This window comes from Cupressus sempervirens, chromosome 2 (genome assembly GCF_028749045.1).
Source record: "Cupressus sempervirens isolate cs-2001-9-10 chromosome 2, ASM2874904v1, whole genome shotgun sequence".
Taxonomy (NCBI): domain Eukaryota; kingdom Viridiplantae; phylum Streptophyta; class Pinopsida; order Cupressales; family Cupressaceae; genus Cupressus; species Cupressus sempervirens.
The window spans coordinates 139,399,495-139,420,876 of NC_143119.1; positions in this window are offsets into that span (position 1 = coordinate 139,399,495).

A 21,382-nucleotide genomic window follows, 5' to 3' on the forward strand; every position below is an offset into this window, starting at 1 on the left:
CTAAGAACTTCTTCCTTACCAATTGAGGGTAGACAATGTAGGGTCAAGCATTAGGATCTTGCATACTGCCTCTTTTGTACAAACTAGGGTAGTTTGTCACCCTTGTTGCAAGAAAATACACCATGTAAGAATTCATATAGAACTTTTTCTTGTCTTTGACTACCCCCAATTGCTCACACAAGTTTTTACTTATTGCAGTGGCCTAGTCTAGTGGCATCCTCACTATCCTGATTGTCTCAATGAAGTTGACCATGAAAGCATTGAGGTGGTTAGCTACTAGTAAACCCATGACTCTACTCAAAAGGATGATGGAATAGTCAATATCTTCCTTCATGTATCCCCTAGTCATGGCCACTTTTCCTATCACCTTGACCAAAGGAGTCTTCTTAATGAGGTAGGAGGATTGGATGATCTTTGATGCTTCTTTAGGGTGCTCCCTATACCATCTCTCTGCTACTTCATAGGAGAGTCTAATAAACTAATCCGCCCTTGGGAGATGGAGGACCCTTTTAATGTTATCATGTCATAGGTCCACTACCACTTCTCTGGTTACACTTTTAACCACTCTCTCTTTAGGAACAAAATGTTGTGCCATTTTCATGATCAATTATGTTGATTTCCCTGATACTAGATGTGAAACTGTGCTTACCAACCTGAAACAGATCAAGGCAAATACTAAAGCTGACCTTTCTTTGGGTTTTTTACAGATCCTAAGGAACTCTCCCAAGTCAATATGTCCCAAATTAGTATCTTTTATTGTTGCATGATCATCATGGAACCTTGACTTCGACGGCACACCTTGGAATTTGAACACAATGGGCTTGGGTGCTATTTGGGAGATTGTTGGTCTCAGATTGGTTTTGACAATTGAAACTTGCTCCTATATTGGCTCACTCAGCTCCTATACTAGCTTGGCATCTATTAGTTCACTCGGTTCCTATACTGGCTTGGCATCTATTTTTCACTCGACACTTGAAACTTGCTCGACACTATCTATCTACTCGGCTTCTGAATGACTCAACACCTATTGAATTTCTTGATCAACACATACTATAACTTGTCATCTCTATTATACTCGACATCAACTAAGAAAATTTCTTAAGTGTGTTGACACTCAATTATCAAAATTGATCTAAGACCAACACTATCCATGAGAAATTAAAACTCTTTTCCACCAAGAGATGGTGCTGCTTGGGTGAAAAGTGTGGTGGTGTTCTTCCTGTAGCAAGGTAATTTGCTATATCTTCAAACCATGGGTTTTAACTTTATATTGAAAATAAATACTCATCAGGGAAGCTGCCATCTATGGCTACATGATCATCAGGTACTTGAAGTCATGACAAAAAATTTGCTACTACATTGGCTTGGCCTAGTTTATCTATTATCTTCACACTAAACTCCTACATGAGGAGTAGCCAACATGCTAATCTATTGAAAATAGTAGGTTTTTTCATTAAATATTTTATAGCAAAGTGATCGGTGTAGACAAAAACCTCATAGCTTGTGATATAATGCCAAAATTTATTAAGTGCATACACAATAGCTAGCAATTCTTTTTCAATGACAGTATAATTCAGCTTAGCACCCTACAAATTCTTACTAATATATTAAATGGCATGCTTAATAGTACCTTCTTTTTGTCTCAAAACTACTCCTAAAGCAGTATTAGATGCATCAATATGAATGTGAAAAGGTAGCTTCCAATCAGGTCCTCTAAGAATAGGTGTTATAGTCAACACATCCTTCAATTGATGGAATGTTGCTTCACAGTCTTCTGTCCACTCAAATTTAGTTGTCTTCTTGAGTAAGTTGTATAAGGGGGTAGTAAGTTTACTGAAGTCTTTGATGAACCTCCTGTAGTAACCGGCATGTCCAAGAAAGCTTATGACATCTATTTTCTTGGTTGGTGTTGGCACATTAGTAATTATACTGATCTTTGTAGGGTCCACTTGAATTCCAAAGAGGAAAGGTAGTGGCCAAGAACAACTCCTTCTTCCATCATGAAATAACACTTCTCACTATTAAGAGAAAGGTTGTATTCTTGACACCTTTTTAGAACCTTCTCCAAGTTGGCATGAGCTTGTTCAAATGTGTCACCATAAGTGGTGAAATCATCCATACAAATTTCAACATAATCAGTGGCTATGTCAAAAAATATGCTAATTACTGCTCGTTGAAAAGTTGTAAGTGCATTACATAATCCAAATGGTAAGACAGAGTAAGCAAATGTTCCCCATAGATAGGTGAACATTTTCTTATCCTGATCTTCTGGAGAGATTTGAATTTGATTATATCCACTGAAACCATCTTAAAATGAAAAATATCTCCTTCCTGCTAAGTTATTTAGCACTTGATCAATAAATGGTAGAGGAAAGTGATCCTTTTTAGTGGCAATATTAAGCTTCCTATAGTCTACACATACTCTCCATTTTCCTCCCTTCTTTGGAACAATAAGTAGAGGTGACACCCACTGGCTATCAGAAATAGGATAGATAAATCCAACACTAAGAAATTTTTGTAACTCTACTTTGACTATATCTTTTAATGCTTGGTTTTCTCTTCTTTGGGGTTATCTCACTAGCTTACATTTTAAGTTAATAAATATCCTATATGTACAAAGACTGGGATCTAAAACCTTCATGTCAGTATAGTCCCATGCAAAGGCTTTCTGACTATCTTGCAATAGTTTAATGAGACTTGTCATCTGAGATGCACTAAGGTAATTATTTATATTTAGCTTTTTTCTTGCAGCAATCTCAGCTCTCTTTACCTTATCCATCATTAAAAGCTCTGTTATTGATGGAGATTTGATTTCATGGGGTAATAATGTATGTGGGTAATCAAGTGCTATGGGAGATTGAGGTGCATTACATTTAGGCAATATAGTTTGTAAGGATCCAATAGGATTTGAAAAAGTGGACTCCTCATAATCATATTGATTAGTAAGAATTGTAGCCAGTATATCATCTTCTTCCTTGGATACAAAAAATGGGTTTCTCTCAAGCATCATGAGCTTTTGAATAGAATTAACTTCTGAAGGATCTTCACCAAGGTCTAGCCAAGAAACTTGGTCAAGATCTAGTTGTGGTTGTGTAGGAGAGTACAGAGTTAACTTTTTAGTCTTGGCACCATATGATATTATCATTTTTACTGATCGACATGCAATGTATGCATCTATAGTGGCCAACCAAGGTCTCCCTAAGATTAATGGATATCCTCTAAGGGTGCCTCTAGGTGACAACACAATAAAGTTTGAAGGAAAATATAGGGAATCCAAGGTTACAATGATATCTTCTATCATACCATTAGGCTTGTTAGTTGAGTTGTCTACTAGCTAAAGTATTGTAGGAGTGTCCCTTAATCCAATAATGAAAAGTCTTAACAAGACTTCTCTAGTTATGACATTAATTGACACTCCCAAATCAATCAAAACATTCTGAATTTGGATGTCATTTATGTGTATGGTAACCACAAGACTTCCTGGGTCAAAATACTTAGGCATTAGGGCTTACTCAACATTAAATCAAAATGTTGTCCCAACACATGGATAGTAGGAGGATCCTTTTTCTTTCTACCAAACTACTTGATACATGTTTCTTTTAAAGCTTTATTGTAAAGAGGAATCTCCTTAAGCATGTCTAATAAGGGAATCTAGATAGTCATTTTCTTAAGCTAGTCTAGGAGATCAGTTGCTATAGGATTTGGTTTGGATGGAGCTATAGGAACTAACCTTTGCAGATATGGAGGAGTAGATGCTTGTACAAGTGGGGGAATTGAGGCATCATTTGGTTGATTTGTTGGAACATTTTCCGCATCAATGACCTCAATTATTATAGGTCCTTTAGGTGGAGGCAACTTGGCTCCAAACCTTAGATGAATATAATTTATCTACAAAGAATAAGCCTATTACTTATTTTTGGGATTTGGTGTTGGCTGAGTAGGAACTTGTGGTTGCTTTTGTGGGCTAGCATTGGCTACAGGAGGTGGAGGCATCAAGGCTTGCTACTGAGATGGTTGGTTAGGCCCCCACTGAGGTGGTTGCTACCAATTCCCATGGTAGATAGGTTGTTGGTTAGGGCCCCACTAAGGATACTGGTTATTTTTTTGAGGCCATTGATTATTTTGCTAGGGATACTAAGGTGGTTGGGGGTAGGCTTGGTTATACTGTGGCTACTAGTTGGGCTAATTATTGTTCCAATTCTATCCTTGAGGGCTAGAATTTGGAGGGATAGTGCCTTGCCACTAATTATTATTATAACCAAAATTATTTAGAGGGTCTTGAGGTATACCTTGTCTCTAAACCCATGCTCATCTTTGAGCAACATAGATCACTTCTCCTATATCCTCATCAATTGCTTTGAACTCAGTGGGCATTGGATGTGTATTCACAGTTGCAATGGTCCTGCATGTACAATTCTTCTTCCTTTCTCTACAATGAGAGTAGAATTCAGTCAACATAGCATCAACTTCATCCTTTTTTCTTTGGGCTTGCATGGTATCCAACTAAGTAGTGACATCATTAATGATATCTTTCTTGAAGTCAAACAGTAGGTTAGATAACTCCATCTTAGATACTCCTGACCCACCATTGGTCTTATGTGGTATGCTCCTTAATCCTCTACCTTTCTTCATAGTATCTCTTGAATAGTTCTAACATATCTCCTTGATTTCATTCCAAGTCCTTTGTGTAACATCTCCTTTAGCTATTAGGTGCAAGGCTTCCATGCTTTCTTCTTGCACACCTCTCAGAAAAAGATGCTTCTTAGATTCTTCATTTAAGTTATGTTGTGTATTCTGCAGCACATTGAACAAGAACCTAGAAATATAGTCTTCCAAGGTTTCATCCTCCTTTTGTGACATTTTAAAAATGTCATCCCCCTTCATATCTTGACCTCTGCAATATTCTTTATATTTTTGAAGAAACAAATTAAGCATTTTAGTCTAGCTTGCTACAACATTTTCACCCAACCCCATGAACCATCTTAGAGTAGCCTCCTTCAGAGTAGAGGGAAACAACTCTTAACTTATGGGCATCAGTTGTGTAATCATAGCTCCTACAGAGAATTTCAAACTCAAAGAGAAAGGTTTCAGGGTCTTCTATAATAAGGCCATAGAATTTTGGAAGGGTAGCAACAAGAATGTTCTTCAAATTTTGATTCCTTGCTAAGGTGGAATAGGAAAAGGAAAGGTAGGCATAGCTATTCCTAAAGGAAGAGGTGGTGCTTGATATATAAAAATGGCTAGTGGATTATCTTGACATGCAAATTCAGCAAAAAGTTCATTCAAGTGGAGTGATTCTTCTGAAGATGAAGAAGGTATTTCAGCTTGAATATCAGCAAATAAATTTTCAAAAGGTTCGTCTTCATCGTTCTCTCTTTGGGGTTCATCTAGTTCAAGATGAACATCATTGGATGGTTCTTCCTGACTATCATGAGGAAGGAATCTCCCAAGATGGTCTCTTCTTGTATGTAGAACATGCTTCTTTAACACTAAACTCTATTCTACAAGGAATAATAGGGCAACTACAAAGAAAGGGATCAAAATACTATAGCAATGGACTACTTAATCTAGGATTGGACATCCTGAGTGTTTCTAACCCAACTCATTTGGACTCATTTAATTTATCAGCCAGGGATGTAAACTTGAAATGGTGTTTACAAAGTATATGCTTCAAACTTCTCTCAACTTAAGAATTATTCTACAGAAATTCAAATGATTATGCTATAGAAAATCTACACTAAAGTTGAGAATCAGATCTATTTTAACAAAGCATCAAAATACAACTGAGAACTACTTCAACTGCCTATGCTGCAGGAACAATCCACTAATTCTGCTATCAATGGCTATAGAAAGAGCAGAGTCTACTCTAGTTCTGCAAACTGAAGGTAAATCCTATGCTAATTAATTAGTTCACTCCCTATGTGGCCCCCAACAAAGTAGTGAAGCGAAACTACTCAAAGATGGAAACCTAAAATGATTTTTCTATTAATAACAATAGTAAATGTACATATTGATAAACAACAAGATTACATTCAGTACTCAAAAACTCATAAAACTTCTTCCTTCTACTAAAAAACACTAATTAATTAATTCTCTAGAACATAGACTTCCAATTATTTAAGCACAAACTAGGAATAGAATTCCTAGATTTTAGACTCCAACTACCAAAACAATGGACGGCATTGAATATTACAAGAGATGTATTAACTTTGGCACTAAGTGGAACATGAATTTAGGAGCTCACAACCCCTAGATTTCCCACTTTGACTCTCGCTTTCCTAAAAATAAGTACTGGTTTTTATGGACGAAATAGTTGGTGATGTGTAAGGTCATTAATGAAATTTACCACAATTTGCTCGGGCTACTAACTCTACTTAGCTGAGTTGACTTCACCTTTGAATTTGCAAAATATTAGTGCCGACAAAGTAATAACATACATCAAGTCTAATTCACAATATGTCATCTAAAATAGTTTACCCTATGTCACATTGCTGCAGGAAAACTACCCAACCTAACTAAGGAAGAAAAACATCATTCTCACTATTTTGTAATCAAATGATATATCATTTCATAGCAAATTCATTTTAGTCCTAAAAAGTAATTATGCGCACATTTGTCTAAAATTATCATAAACATCATGTTCTTAAACATCAATTTTTTTAAATTGCAGGTACCAAGTATCGACTTCCCTAAATTGCTAGGATGAGTATAACCTATTGCGATATTTCAATGGTATAAGTGGGGAGATAATTCTTGAGTCTGAATCTTAAACCCTAAGCTATCTGTCCTACAAAGTAGGACAAGTATCTGAGTTAGTTTCACCTTTCCAAATTCGTCAAGTTACATGAATTTGTGATTTTGACCCTGGAGTTTGATTTTGATCTTTGTCTTCAGTTGAGTTGTCATATTTAGTCTTGTGGGTCTATGATGATTTTCTATTTTAATTAAATCAAATTAAAAGATAATTTAATAGAAATTTTATAAAGAAATTTGATATTTAATTATATTTAATTAATTAAGAAATTAATTAAATAAAAGAATTAATTTTAAAGATTTTATTAAAGTTCTAATTTATGCATATTTATATTTATTTAATTTAATAATTATTATTTACGAGTTTTATTTTAATAATAAACTCTAAATAATATTATTTTTTGAATTAATAAATATATTATTAAAACGTCTCGTAATTAATTATTTAATAAAGTTTATTTTAATTAAATTACATAAAGCATATGCATAAAATTAAAATATAATAAATTAAATAAAGAGAGGAAGCTAATCATTTAAATAAAGATATTTTGTAACTAAATATCTAAAAGTTTGTGCATGAAAATGTAAAAGGTAATAAAATAATAAAAGAAATTGATTAGTGAGTTCCCTCACGTGATTGCTCAATCAGAGCCTCAAATTAGGGGAGAACTCTTTATCGGAGATCTAGAGCTCATTTTGCGAGGACACAAATTTTGGAGGAGCAATTTCTAGCAAAAGGTTTTTAGAAAGAAAGGGAAATACTTGTGTGCTTTGTGCGTTGTCAAATTAGCATCAGATTAAAGTAAAATCTTGTGGTTAAATTGCGTAGTAGATTCCATTCTTAAATTCCTATCTTCTTCTCGTCTATAATCTATTTTTGAAATGAATTTGGATTGAAATCCTTGTATGCAAGTTGTTTGTTGTTTGATTGAGAAATGTTTGCATATGCTTTAAAATTTTGGAAACCCTCATATTGAAATTACCATTCTTCATTTCTTGGAAATATCAGTGAATGAATTTAGCTTTGAAAACCTTCTGTCAAGGATTTGAAGGGTTGTTTGGAATTGTTGAACTGGCATGTGGGTTTTGAAATGAATACCAAGTTTATTTTATCAATTTTGACTACTTGACCCAAATTTGTATACCAGGTTTATATTGGCAAATATATATATATATATATATATATATATATATATATATATATATATATATATATATATATATATATATATATATATATATATATATATATATATATATATATATATATATATTTGTTATTACTATGTAATCACATTATTAAATATTAAAAAATGGAATATTGCAAATTTAAATGGGGAAGGGCATGTTTAGTTGTTTTTCTTTTAAAATAATATATATTAAAAAATTAATTTAATTTAATTTAATGGTGGGCGGGGGCCACCACCCCCCACCCTCTTTCTTCCTCCCACCTTCCTTATCACCGACAACAATTACTACTATGGCAATAGTATTGTTATGGCAGCAATTCTCTATCGTGACAATCTTCCCTTTAAAGCCAACGGGATATAAACATTAGTTTTAAAATTGTTTTTGTTTTTTCTTAAAAATATATATTAATTTTTAATATATGTTAACTTATATTATATGTTATTAGTTTATATTAAATGTTATTAATTATGAACCATTGAATATTAATGATATTATTATCATTATTCATAGTTATTATTTTAGTATTAGATTAATAATCATTTTATTAATAATTTAATATAAGTTATTAATAAATAAATAATTATAATCTTTGATAATTTAATAATTATTATTTATTTTAATAATTTTCTTTTAAAATAAATATTTAATTGTTAAAATGTATTTGGGAAGTAAAATTGATCATTGTAATTGGGAAAAATGATTATTTTAGTAAAACAAGTTTTGCTTGACGAAACAATTTTATATGAAAATGAGTTTATTTCTAGGGAGATTTTATTATTTGAAAAGCCTAGAAATCTTGATACTTTGAAAAGATGAGAACTGAAAACCTAATTGTATATTGAATCTTGTGTTTTCTTTAGAAAATGAAAACTTGAAACCTTAGTAATTAACATACTTTAAAAAGAAGAAAATTGTAATGTGTATGTTTACTAAACTCTTGTGTTTTGTAAATGAATTAAACTATGAAACAATGTTTAAATGACTTAATATGAATTGTTGAATCATCTGGGATTATAGTGAACTCAGGAACCATAGTGAATCTAGCAACTAGAGAAATGGAAACTGAAACCCTGTTTAGAAATGAAAACTCTATAAACAATAATACGTGGAAAAGAAAACTAAAACCCTAGTTTTGAACATCAAATCTTGTGTCTAAAAATGAAAATGAGAACTTGGAAACCTATAGTGAAAATTAAACTGTGTTTTCAAAACCTAATGAATTATGAAAATGACTTTTGTAGGCATTGTATGCGATGTGTGATTTACTGATGTCAGGCTCGGGTTGACTTAGCTTTGACCAGTCTGGATGTTTAGTAGAGGCTTGGGGGTTTTTTCTATGATGTCATGCTAATGTTTTAGTTACAATCTTTTATACCCAACCATGGTGATGTGTCATGTGTGTGCTATGATGGGTTTGATCATATATTTTGATGTGCTTTCCGATTCTTGTGTAGAACTGAGGTGGATGATGTGTCTTTCCTAATATAACCTTTGAATCTTTGACTAGTTATCTTTGGATTGCTTCCCAGTTTCTTGTACAGGACTAAGGTGATTAAATTATTTTTTTGTTTGGCGATGTCATGTTATGAAATGGATTTGGTTTATGTGTACTTGATTTTGGATCAATCTTGTTAGGATGATCATATTGGTGGAATCTGTGATTATGATTAGTGACATTTTTAGTATGTTCTAGTTGCTTGTTTAAGAACTGATGTACAATATCACAATTTGACTTGTTGTGGAAATTATATCCTACTTATCAACTGATGTGTAGTTTATAGTCATTTGAGATCTTTTACTTTTGTTGAGCTTAAGATAGGTTATATGTATGTCATGTTGGGAAGTGATTTGCAATGGAGGCTAGAGCCATAAAACGCCTTCCTAAGTAACCCATTGTAGGTTGTTTTAATAAGTGATAAAATTTCATTAAATGGGTTTAAAATGAATTAACAAGATATGGTACCACATAAAGTCACTAGGGGGCCAGAGTCCTGAGAGACTACTAGGGTAACCTTAGAGTTGACTCATTAATATGCATTGTCTGTACGAAAGGATACTAATGCCGCATAGAGAAACTAAGGGGATGGAGTCTAGAGAGGCTACCAGGGTAACCTTAGAGTTGGATCATGCAATGACACTTGCCCACTTGCATAGTACATATCCTACATGGCTGTGTTGCCTCTGGGATTAGTTGATACTTGTGTCTTGGTACCCGTTGAGATAGTTTTCTTTCAAGTGATTCCTCAAACCTAGATGTTGTTTTGGAATTTTGAGTTTGTTATCTATTTAAGACTTGAATTTATCTCCTCAATGCAGTGGGAGTGGACCTTTTTGGGTTTCATGAGGTCAGGTGGTAGTGCATTTTCTTATACCATTGAAATATGACCATTGGATGTCATTGTTGTATGTGTTTGTGTAGATGTTCCTTTTTATTTGATCTTGTATTTCTATGATGGATGGTTATATTCTAAGTGTATTGCATTTGTTTTCATAGATCTTACAAGAAGATGTAATCTTTTTCATGATGTATATTATTTCAGCCTCTCATACCCTATGACTTGTATAGTTGATGATTGTGCACTTTGTTTATTGTCAAGTGGCATCCTATAATTGTATATTTTTTAAATGGAATTTGTACTTGTAATTATTCTTTAATATGGATGTGTTATATATTGGAGTTAGCATTAATTAAAAATTAAATGTGATTCAATGTCATGGGACCCTAGGAATTGGAATCTGTTTTGTGGTATATGTTTATGTGAATGTAATTAATGCTTCTGCTATATTATATTTGTTGTTTTTATCTTTCAAAAAAAAATGTTTGACAAACTTAGTGAAACTTTAGGTTAATTTCTTTTGGGTCACCTAGTGGGGTGTTACATTCACTAAGTTGTGAAAAGTTTTAATTGTATATCTGGACCTTGAATAATTGATTGACCCCAACCCCCCCACCACCCCCAGTTATTCTAAAGAATATCAACAAAAAAACAAAGAGGTAGAGTTTGAAAATTTAGTAGAGGAAAAGGTAAATCTGGTAATCTTATGCAAGATAAGGAAAAAATGAGTGGAAAAGTGAAGACAAAGGTAAGACTGAGTGGAAAGATGGTAGTTCTTACCGAGAAAGAGGTAGTTCTTACCAAGGTAGTTATGGAAGAGGAGGATTTAGTTGTAACTATTTTTAATTTGGTGAAGAAGGACATTGAGTCTTTGAATGTAAACATTATGGAAGGAAGAATGAAGGTAGTAGTAGCCAAAATGTTGTGGTTTATGGAGATCTTGAGGGTTCACCAAGTGGATGTGAGGTTGGAGAAAACTTGATGGTAAGAAGAATTTTGTGTAGTGAAAGGGTTGATGAAGAACCTATCCTAAGAAGAATACTTTTCAAAACTTGATGTAAGATGGATGGAAAATGTTGCAAAGTGATCATTGACAAGGGAAGTTCAAAAAATTTGGCATCAGTGGAGATGGTTACAAAGTTACAGTTGTAGAGATTGAGACACCCTAAACCCTATCATATTTCATGGATCAAGGATGAGCATAAGGTTTTGCTAAGTGAGCAATGTGTTGTGAAATTCAAGATTGGAAATTACCTTGATGAAGTTATGTTTGATATTATGTTTGTGGATTGTTGGCATATTCTCTTGGGTAGACCTTGGCAATATGATAGACATGTTGTGCATGATGGTAGATTGAATCAATATACTCTTAGGGTGAATGGAGTGAAGAAAAAATTATTTCCATTGATAGAAGTTCTAGATGAAGTAAATTGTACTATTGTGAGAGGTTGTATGGTTAATGAGAAACAATTTTATAATGAGATGAAGAAGAGGCAAGTTTTATTTTTTGTGATCCCTAGAGGACTAAGTTGTGCCAGTAATAGCTAAGTGACATAAATTAGTAATGACCAAGTAACAAAAGATAGTAGAGGTTGAGTGATAGAAAAAGATGACAGTAATAGCTGAGTATGAGGAGAAATATAAAATTTTCTTAGCACAAAAAGAATATTATTGTAGAAGATATACCTAATGGTTTACAATCAATAAGGAGTATAAGTCATTATATGGACCTGATTATTGGAGCTAGTTTTCCAAATAAATCACCATATAGATTGATAGCTATCAAGAATGAAGTACTTAACAGGCAAGTACATGAGCCATTATAGAAAGTTTTGATCAAAGAAAGCTTACATCCATGTGTTCTTCCTATTGAAAAAGAAGACTATTGAAGTCTAGAAATGAGGGAGATTGATGAAACCTATCATGGAGCAATTATTATTTTGTCACTAATGTCAAACCTGCTACTTGTTAGTGAGACAATTGCTAATTTGGTATGAATGCTATCATTTTAGTGATTGATGAAGAGGATTTGAAAAGAAAGGATAACAAGAGTACCTAGAGAAAGGTTGAGTTATATGGTGTATAAAAGGAGTACTAAGACCAAGAAAGACTTTGATGATATAGTGTATTATTAATCTACTTAAGGCTACAATGAAATACTTGAACAAAGTCAAGAAGGAGACTAAGAAAAGAAGTGTGTCTACCAAGCCTAATTGAGAAAATAGTGGAAGCTAAGCAATTTAGTTTAGGCTGAGCAGAAAGTTAGTTGTGGTCGAGCAAAGAGAAATTCAATATGTGCTAAGAAAAGGAAGTTTAGTATGTGTTGAGCACCAATAAAACTTAGTATGTGTTGAGTGTCAGAGAATGGAAATAATGACCGAGTGAATACTTAGTTCATGTCAAGCAACCTAGTGCTGATTGAACATCAAAAGATAGTTATTGTTGAGAAAATAGCATGTTATTCCTGAGTGATAGCATAAAGATTTTGATCAAATATTTGATGAATCTGAGCTGACAAAGTTGATTTCTTGAATTATGTGAAGCATGTTGAAGATAACTACGATGAGTTGGTGACATAGAATTCAAGATAAACCATTTTGAGGCAAATTTAACGAGGATTATAAGAGAAGTTTCTAGAGGGAACATAATGGAAAAGAGGAAGGATTCAATGAATCTAACCTAACCCTAAGATGGATGATTTTGATGAAGTGAAAAAAGATCAAAATTCTCTATATAAGGAGATACAAGGCCAAAAGCAAAGTGTGAAGTGTGTGAGCAAAAAAGAAAAGGAGTCTGGAGGTGTTGCTTCATATGGTGGCCAAAGGAATGAACCTAAAATTGGCATACTAAGCAAGAAGGCTTAAGGAGGTGAAGGCTTAAAGGGTGAACAAGCAATTAGAGACAAAGAGGAATGAATGCCAATAAGAATGGAGAGCTAATTTAGAGATCTATAATCTGCAAGTGAGTTTTTTGTTATCATATCAAGTCCTACGATCACTTTCAAGCAATTGTATTAGTCTCGATAAATCCTTTGGATTAAGGTTGACCTAACAGTCCTGAGTAAATTCTTTAATAGGGTGACATTCTAATGGAATGTTCTAAAGTCCTTTAACAAGGCTCACTTTTAATAGAGTTATTGAAATTCTTTAATCAAGGTCATATTTAATAGTGTGTATTGTAACCTTTAACAAGGTTAACTGCTCACAGGGCACACTTCAGAAGAGTGAAAATTGGTAGCATGTTACTCGAATTGGGTTTCCAAATTAAATCCTTGTGTCAAATTATATGATTGAATTTGTGTCATTTCATGTTTACATTTATGTAGTGTTCATTTGACCTAGGACAGTAATATACTAAGGTTTGAGATATTGGATGATCTAATCAATGCATGCACATGTATTTATTAAGTACTGAAAAGTTTTATCTATACATTTGGACCTTGGATAAATGATTCACCCCCCCCCCCCCCCCCCCTGCCTTTTAGTTATTATAAGTTATTCCAATACTACCTATTGTATTTACCTAAGAGGAATGGAGAATGGAGAATGTGTACTAATTCCAAAACCATTAACAAGATAATAGTGAAATATAGGTTTTCTATGCTACAAATGGATGACATAATGGATTGTTTAAGTGGAGAAAATACTTTACCAATATTTATTTAAAGAGTGGTTATCATCATATTAGAATCATAGAGGGTGATGAGTGGAAGACTACTTTCAAAACAAAATTTGGTTTGTATAAATGGTTGGTTATGTCTTTTTGTTTGACTAATGCAACAAGTACTTTCATGAAGTTGATAATGAGGTTCTAAAGAGATTCTTGGTTAATTTTATGATTGTTTATTTGGATGATATTTTGATATTCAATAGGACTAAAGAAAAACATCTTGAGCATGTTAGACAAGTATTGCAAATATTAAAGGAGGAGAATTTATTGATTAACTTGAAGAAGTGTTCATTCATACAAGAGGAGATTGTGTATTTCGGATTTATGATTTCAGTTGATGGTTTGAAGATGGATCCTAAGAAGGTTAAGGGAAATTATTGAATGGTTGAGACTTGAGAATGTGGGTGAGGTAAGATCATTTCATGGTTTAGCTAGTTTCTATAGAAAGTTCATAAGGAATTTCAGTGCTATTTGTAATGCTATGACTGAGACTATGAAAGGAGATAAAAAGGAATTCAAGTGGACACATGGAGTTGATAAGAGTTTTGAGGATTTGAAATAAAAGGTTGTTCAGTTACATGTCTTGACTTTACTTGATTTCAATAAGGTATTTCAAGTTGAGTGTGATGCAAGTGGTAGTGCAAGTTGTGTTGAGTCAAGAAGGTAAACCTATTGCTTTCTTTAGTTAGAAATTGAATGATGCTAAAAGGAAATATTATGTGTATGATCAAGAGTTTTGTGCTATTGTCCAAGCCTTGAAGAGGTAGAGAAATTATCTTCTTACTAAAGAGTTTGTGTTGTATATTGATCAAAAGGCTTTATAGTATTTGAGAAGTCAACATAAGTTGAATCAAAGATACATGAAGTGGGTTGAATACTTGTAGAGTTTCAAATTTGTGACAAAGCATACAAGTGGAGTCACTAATGATGTTGTAGATGCATTAAGTAGAATAAATTCTTTGTTGAACAAGATAAAGTTTGAAGTTCTTGGTTTTGATGAGACAAAGGAGTTGTATGATACGATCCTAATTTTCCTAAAGCATGGGGAGAGTATAGAGCACTGAATCTATTAGATCAACCAAGTAAGTATGAAGATTATTTTATTCAAGAAGCATTGTTGTTTTAAAAAATTCACTTGTGTATACCAAGAAGTTTTATGAGACTTAATTTGATTAAGGAAAAGCATTGTGGTGGATTGGCTAGAGATTTAGTATTGATAAGAAATTGAGTTTTCTTAAAGATAGCTATATTAGTCACATATGTATAAGGATATTCAAAAGTTTGTAAGGAGTTATGGAATTTGTCAAGTTGTGAAAGGAGTAAATTAGAATACTAGCTTGTATACACCTATTTATGTTCTTGAGAAACCTTGGAGTGACATCAGTATAGATTTTGTTATTGGCTTGCCTAAGACAACAAGAGGGTATGATTCCATATTTGTTGAAGTGGATAAAATTTCTAAGATGACACATTACATACCATGTAAGAAAATATTTGATGCAGTGCATGTTGCAAATCTTTTCTTCAAAGAGGTTGTTAGATTGCATGGGTTATCAAGAAGAATTATCTCTAATTGAGATAGCAAGTTTGTTGGTTATTTCTGGAAGAGTTTGTGGAAGAAAGTGGATACCGAGTAGAAGTTTAGTTCTACATTCCATCCACAAATAGATGGACAAATAGAGATTGTGAATAGAAGCTTGGGTAATTTGTTGAGATGTTTAGTTGGAGATAAGCTGAGTAACTGAGATATGGTATTGCCACAAGATGATTTTTCTTATAATAATTATGTGAATAGGAGTTCTAGGAAATACCTTTTAAATTTTGTTACTAGAATGCAGCCTAGAAGTATATCATATTTGAGGGATATTGTAATGATGAGAAGAGAAGTGCTAAAGAAGAAGTATTTGTTGATGTTATGAAGTCTTTGCATAAGGAAATGAAATTTAAGTTGGAAAAAAGTAATTAGAAGTATAAGGAGAATGCAGAGAAGTCAAGAAGAAAACATGTTTTTCAAGTTGGTGTTTATGTGATGGTTCATTTGAAGAAGGGTAGATTTCCTATTGGTACATGCAGTAAGTTGAAGATGAAGAAGTTTGGACTGCAGGAGTTGGTGTGCAAGATATATGCACAACCCAACTTTACAGGAGCCATTGGAAACACTTGCAAGCAAATAAATTGTCATGAGGAAGAGAGAAGCAAGAGAAGAGAAGGGAACTTTGCAAGTGGAAGAAAAAATTCACATTAATCAACCAACAGAAAACAAGAGAGTAAACCTCTAAATGTGAGAGATAAAGCATCTCAAGATATTGGAATGCAATATACAAAGTTATGCAAGAGTTACAAAACAAATAGGAGTGATCTCCTTATAAAGGAAATCAACCAAACCACTTTAGGAAACCCTAAAGTTGACCTAACCCTAAAGGGATAATATGACATTTAATAAAAGAAAACTTTTATTAAATGTCACCCACATGATTTACTTTGAATGTCATCCGCATGAAGAGACAAAAGTCAAACTTCAATAATAACTAAATAGTGAAAGAAATAATGAACTATTAAGTGAAGATAAAGGTAATTAACTTTTACTCTAACAACCCCCCTCCCCCATTAAGATGAGCGACAATGTAGCTACAAACAATACATGAAAAAGTAAGGCATCTGCAATGCAAACTTGGGCCCCAACAATGAGGCTTGATTAGGTACCCAATCACAACCAAATATCTATAAAGTGGAGAAATAGATAAAACCTCATGCAAAAAACTCTTTTCCAAAAAGAGATAGTTGAAAAGAAACTAGTGAAGAACTGTAGAAGCCTCCAACTAGAGAAATGCTCCAGAAAATAGGAACAATGAGTGATCACTAAAGCATGAAGAAGCTACAAACTCTATCAAAAAGAAAATGTTGATGTGAAGATCCTCCATGGCAATAAAACCTGACTAGATAGAGAAGATTGTGATCTATATGAGTGCTTGATAACACTACTCGAATCAGGAGGCATGCAAAGGCAAACAACTAAGCTTGAAGATATAGATCACATAAAACACCAAAGCCTGAAGAGTTGATCAATAGGACATGGAAGGTTGCATCCAAAAATAGTAATGAATGAAGAAGAGTGTTCATATGGTAAGTGCTCCATCCCACCAGAATGCATAGGTATCTAGCCACTACAACTGCTTAGTATATAGGAACAAATACTAAATACATGGTTCAATCCATCAAACCAAGTAAGCATTAGAAACCAAAAATGAAATCCATCCTAATATAGATAAGGGTGAGGTGACAGAAATATTGAGAAAGGGGGACAATAGGACTGTGGATCAAGGAATCAAGACCAATCAAGATGCACAAAACATACATAAAAGTGTCGAAAAGTGCATGCTCTAGACACGAAACATGAGGATAATGTTGTAGACGGAACACTCACTTGACATAAGTAGATGACACTAAAAGAAAAATAAACCCCCCCCCCCCACCATGGCACTTCATCATTAGTGCATGTACAATAAGGCACAAGAAGAGAGATCCCAAGAATACATTAGAGTGGCACTTTATCTCAGTGTGTTTGCGTAAAAGTGCTTACAAATGATATCAACAATACTCAAAAAGGGTAGAGAGTTGAGACAGTAGATAGTACAGCCCAAAAGAAGACATCCCATGCAATGAAAATGATCTTCGAACCTAAAACAACCAAGATATTCACCATAGTACAATAGAGCAAAGACATGAATAGAAAGAGCTTGGAGCAAAAATTGGAAGAAAACCCAACATTTCTGGAAAGAGAACTGAACGAGCTTTCTGACAATATAAGATTTTTGAAAAATAGAGATAGGATGCTCATGATATGCCCTCTATAGTGTAAAAAGAACTGTTAGCTTTGATTGTCAAAATAAGCAACCAAACTACATCAAAATTCAAAAAAACTTGCACCATCAGAATGGGCTTAGAAGTAGCTTTTTGATGATATCTCATTTGCCAAAATTGAAGTTTCTATGCACAATATATGGCCAAAAAACCCATAGCTGCTCTGAAAGGGCCAGAAGGGCATGCAAGAGGGTGATGCAATACTGATGTCAACATTTTACTCAATTAAATTTGATGGCCTGGGGGTCATCATAGAAAAAATGACTGCCACATCAGCATTGATGTGGCAATGCCACTTGTCAGTCTAACATGGCAGTGTCATGTATGTAGATGACATGGTAAGGCCACGTGTGTAGGTGAGGTGGCAGCTAAAGTGGCACCTACCATTTTTTTTGCTGACTAGATAAGTGCCACATGGTTGGGACCCTATGTGGTGCCATGTGGCATGTACAAAATAGGCTATGTGGGTGGCATCTTCTCCGATGGTCGCAGTAGGTAGAGGTGGAGTGACTGAGTAGTAGGGGGGTCACAAAGTGGTGGCAATTGGTGATGGTGGTCCATGGTGGTGCCACAGTGGGTAGCGGATGGGCCATTGTTGTCAGGTCATGGCAATGGTGGCGTTGTGGCTAGTAGGTAGTGGAACCACGACTGCCATTGGGCAATGTTCACAAGCCAACTATGGGCTACCACATGGCGATTTGTGGGTGACCCTTAAAAAAAAAATTAAAAAATTCCTTTTTTCCTAAGCGTCTATAGTGCAACAGTGTCAAAATAGGACAAATTTTATATGGAAATGGGTTTTTTGGGCACTCTAAGTCCAACGGTGAGGTCCGTTTGGGCTCAAAGTGCTCCAAACATTTGACCCCTCCCCCCTAGATCTATAAAGACAAATAAATGGTGTAAAAAAATTGCCTCCAACAATAACTTTTTCCAAAATGGATAAACCTTATATGAAAATAGGAGTTTTTGGGTTGTTTGAATCCAACGGTGAGGCCCATTTGGACTCAAAATACATGAAAAAAATGACCCCCTTCAAAACCTAGAAAAAGGGTATCTGAAGACCTTCAATTCAAAAGCATCAAAAATAGACTTCAAACATGAACAAGAAGCTACAGGAAGAGTTCTAATACCATGTAGATGTTGATGTGAAAGATATATGCAAAACCAAACTTTAGAGGAGCCACTGGAAACACCTGCAAACAAATAACCTGTCTTGAGGAAGAGTGAAGCAAGAGAAGAGAAGGGAACTTTGCGAGTGAAAGAAAACATTCACATTAATCAACCAACTAAAAACAAGAGAGTAAACATCTCAATGTGAGAGATAAAGTATCTCAAGATGTTGGAATGCAATATATAAAGTTATGTAAGAGTTAAAAAAAAGAGAGGAGTGATCTCCTTATAAAGGAAATCAACCAAACCACTTTAGGAAACCCTAAAGTTGACCTAACCCTAAAGGGATAATATGAAATTTAATAAAAGGAAACTTTTATTAAATTTTACCACATGATTCACTTTGAATGTCATCCACATGAAGGAAAAAGAAGTCAAAGTTCAATAGTGATTGAATTGTGAAAGAAATAGTGAAATCTTATGTGTAGATAAAGGTAATTAACTTTTAATCTAACATGGACCTTGTAATATTTTTAGGAAGTTTGACAATGGTAATGCATATGAAGTTGAGTTGTCGGATGAAATGGATATATCTCCTATATTCAATATTGCTAATATGTATGAGTATCATGAGGCAAATGATGAAGTTTTTGTACCAAATGATTATCCTATGAAGAAGATTGAAGATGTTGAACAGATATTGAATTAGAGAGTTAATAAAAGAATAGGGATAAATGATTACTTTGAATATCTAGTGAAGTGGAAGAACAAACTAGTTGAAGATGCTATATCAGAGCCCGAGTTTCTACATTGGGAGCTTTGGGTATTTTGGAACAACTAGAACTTGAACTATTAAGTGTATCTCTTCAACTTGAAACTAGGTGAACTCAAAACAGAACTTGAACTGTTACTTGTATATTTTTCATACTTCAACACTTAGTTGTCAAAACTGAAATTTTGCTTAGACCTAAACATAGAACTGAACTTAGTCTATTACAAACATGTGTCTTTCGATTTTAATAGTACTTTGTACTATTGTAGGATGGTATCTGGGACTAGGTTTTCTATTAGAGGTCGTGGTAGAGGCCATGGAAGAGGCTGTGGTCATGGCAAAGCCGTCAGTGCCCATGAGTCTGCCCATGAGGGATCGGCTTGTATAGAGAGCAGGGAAGAGCACTCTAACAGGCAATAGGAAGAGAGTCATAGAGAGGACCAAGCTGAGTCTGAAGAGGTTGGTCTAAGACAGTTGATGCAGAATATTCTAGAACATCTACCTCCTGTTCAAGAACAGCCTAAAGTGCATCAGACAGAACAAGAGCATAGAACCAGATCTAGAAGTCCTCGGAAGGATCGTCAGAGGTCCATTGTGTCCACTTAGATGAAGGATCTTTCAAGGTCCAAGGTTAAGCCTTTCAATGGGCAAGGCTCTGGTTATGTGGCTGAGCAATGGCTTATTTCTCTCAACAGGATTTTTGCTATGCAGGACTTTGACAGCAATGTTAAGGCAAGATTTGCGATCACCAATTTAGAGAATTTTGGGGCCACTTGGTGGACAATTGAGGAGAAGAAGCTGGGGATCGATATGAGTAGTGTCACTTGGGAACTATTCTTAGAGAGTTTTCGTGAACGATTCCTACCAGAGGAATGAAAACAGCAAAGGGCAAATGAATTTCATAATCTCAAGCAGTACACTATGTCAGTGACCAAGTATGAGTGTAAGTTTTATGAGCTCATGTATTTTTCAGGGTTCAGTGAAAATTCAACTCAGTTGACACAACACTTTATTAGGGGTTTGAACAACCGTATTATTGGGGGTGTCAAAGTATTTGAGCCAAAAACCCTCAAGGATGCGGTACATCGAGCAATCCTTGTTGAGCAAGTGTCAACCTTGGTCAAGGTGGTTTTGTAGGAGCGCCAGCAGCGTCATGATCTAAAGGCAAATTCAATTCGGGTGGTAATAAGAAGCCTTTCTTTTCTAAGGGAAATTAGTTGCAGCAACAGTCTCAACAGACGCAACAGCAGAAGGGATCAAATTCTCAGGCTCAAGGTGGTGGCAAAGGTTCTAACTTTAAGAACAACCGCAATGCTCAACGCAATAAACAAAATCAGCCCAATCAGCCAGCTCAAAGTAGTCAGTCGTTTGTTAGTAGGAACAGCCATCAGCAATCAAATGTACCACCTATATATACATATACATACATATATATATATACTGTGATATTTATAATTCTGTATATTATATATATACATACATATAATTTTGTATATATATATATATATACATACATATGTATATATATAATATATATATATTTACATGTGTTAAAAATCGGATGACATACCGCGGGTGAAAATGTTTTATGAAACATTTTTTTAAAAAAATCCATGTCACATAGTCCGATTTAAAATCGCATAAGCGATTGGTAAGAAATAATAATATTCATTTACATTGTGATGTTGGG